The sequence below is a fragment of the Scardinius erythrophthalmus genome (assembly GCF_964197995.2).
Source record: "Scardinius erythrophthalmus genome assembly, chromosome: 7".
NCBI classification, from domain to species: Eukaryota; Metazoa; Chordata; class Actinopteri; order Cypriniformes; family Leuciscidae; genus Scardinius; species Scardinius erythrophthalmus.
The window spans coordinates 811972-814471 of NC_138227.1; the positions used below are offsets into that span (position 1 = coordinate 811972).

A 2500-nucleotide genomic window follows, 5' to 3' on the forward strand; every position below is an offset into this window, starting at 1 on the left:
TGTTGATTCAGTTCAGTTCAGGACAACACTGTTGATTCAGTTCAGTTCAGGACAACACTGTTGATTCAGTTCAGTTCAAGACATAAGTGTTGATTTAGGTCAAGACAACAGTGTTGATTCAGTTCAGTTCAGGACAACACTGTTGATTCAGTTCAGTTCAAGACAACAGTGTTGATTCAGTTCAAGACAACAGTGTTGATTCAGTTCAGTTCAAGACAACAGTGATGATTCAGTTCAGTTCAAGACAACAGTGATGATTCAGTTCAGGACAACAGTGTTGATTCAGTTCAGTTCAAGACAACACTGTTGATTCAGTTCAAGACAACACTGTTGATTCAGTTCAAGACAACAGTGATGATTCAGTTCAGGACAACAGTGTTGATTCAGTTCAGTTCAGGACAACACTGTTGATTCAGTTCAGTTCAGGACAACACTGTTGATTCAGTTCAGTTCAAGACAGCAGTGTTGATTAAGTTCAGTTCAAGACAACAGTGATGATTCAGTTCAGTTCAAGACAACAGTGATGATTCGGTTCAGTTCAAGACAACAGTGTTGATTCGGTTCAGTTCAAGACAACAGTGATGATTCAGTTCAGTTCAAGACAACACTGTTGATTCAGTTCAGTTCAAGACACCAGTGTTGATTCAGTTCAGTTCAAGACAACAGTGTTGACTCAGTTCAGTTCAAGACAACAGTGTTGACTCAGTTCAGTTCAGGACAACAGTGATGATTCAGTTCAGTTCAAGACAACAGTGATGATTCAGTTCAGGACAACAGTGTTGATTCAGTTCAGTTCAAGACAACACTGTTGATTCAGTTCAGTTCAGGACAACACTGTTGATTCAGTTCAGTTCAAGACAACACTGTTGATTCAGTTCAAGACAACACTGTTGATTCAGCTCAGTTCAAGACAACAGTGATGATTCAGTTCAGTTCAGGACAACACTGTTGATTCAGTTCAGTTCAAGACATAAGTGTTGATTTAGTTCAAGACAACAGTGTTGATTCAGTTCAGTTCAGGACAACACTGTTGATTCAGTTCAGTTCAGGACAACACTGTTGATTCAGTTCAAGACAACAGTGTTGATTCAGTTCAGTTCAAGACAACAGTGATGATTCAGTTCAGTTCAAGACAACACTGTTGATTCAGTTCAGTTCAGGACAACACTGTTGATTCAGTTCAGTTCAAGACAACACTGTTGATTCAGTTCAAGACAACACTGTTGATTCAGTTCAGTTCAAGACAACAGTGATGATTCAGTTCAGTTCAAGACAACAGTGATGATTCAGTTCAGTTCAGGACAACACTGTTGATTCAGTTCAGTTCAAGACAACACTGTTGATTCAGTTCAGTTCAGGACAACACTGTTGATTCAGTTCAGTTCAGGACAACACTGTTGATTCAGTTCAAGACAACAGTGTTGATTCAGTTCAGTTCAAGACAACAGTGATGATTCAGTTCAGTTCAAGACAACACTGTTGATTCAGTTCAGTTCAGGACAACACTGTTGATTCAGTTCAGTTCAAGACAACACTGTTGATTCAGTTCAAGACAACACTGTTGATTCAGTTCAGTTCAAGACAACAGTGATGATTCAGTTCAGTTCAAGACAACACTGTTGATTCAGCTCAGTTCAAGACAACAGTGATGATTCAGTTCAGTTCAGGACAACACTGTTGATTCAGTTCAGTTCAAGACATAAGTGTTGATTTAGTTCAAGACAACAGTGTTGATTCAGTTCAGTTCAGGACAACACTGTTGATTCAGTTCAGTTCAGGACAACACTGTTGATTCAGTTCAAGACAACACTGTTGATTCAGTTCAAGACAACACTGTTGATTCAGTTCAGTTCAAGACAACAGTGATGATTCAGTTCAGTTCAAGACAACAGTGATGATTCAGTTCAGTTCAGGACAACACTGTTGATTCAGTTCAGTTCAAGACAACACTGTTGATTCAGTTCAGTTCAGGACAACACTGTTGACTCAGTTCAGTTCAGGACAACACTGTTGATTCAGTTCAGTTCAGGACAACACTGTTGATTCAGTTCAAGACAACAGTGTTGATTCAGTTCAGTTCAAGACAACAGTGATGATTCAGTTCAGTTCAAGACAACACTGTTGATTCAGTTCAGTTCAGGACAACACTGTTGATTCAGTTCAGTTCAAGACAACACTGTTGATTCAGTTCAAGACAACACTGTTGATTCAGTTCAGTTCAAGACAACAGTGATGATTCAGTTCAGTTCAAGACAACACTGTTGATTCAGCTCAGTTCAAGACAACAGTGATGATTCAGTTCAGTTCAGGACAACACTGTTGATTCAGTTCAGTTCAAGACATAAGTGTTGATTTAGTTCAAGACAACAGTGTTGATTCAGTTCAGTTCAGGACAACACTGTTGATTCAGTTCAGTTCAGGACAACACTGTTGATTCAGTTCAAGACAACAGTGTTGATTCAGTTCAGTTCAAGACAACAGTGATGATTCAGTTCAGTTC

At 39.1% G+C, this 2500-nt stretch overlaps 1 protein-coding gene across 1 annotated transcript in view; it reads left to right on the forward strand.

The window, feature by feature from the left end:
• Positions 1-2500, forward strand: part of sidt2 (SID1 transmembrane family, member 2) — a 37322-nt gene that overhangs the window by 13043 nt on the left and 21779 nt on the right. The gene's annotated exons all lie outside the window — the stretch shown is intronic.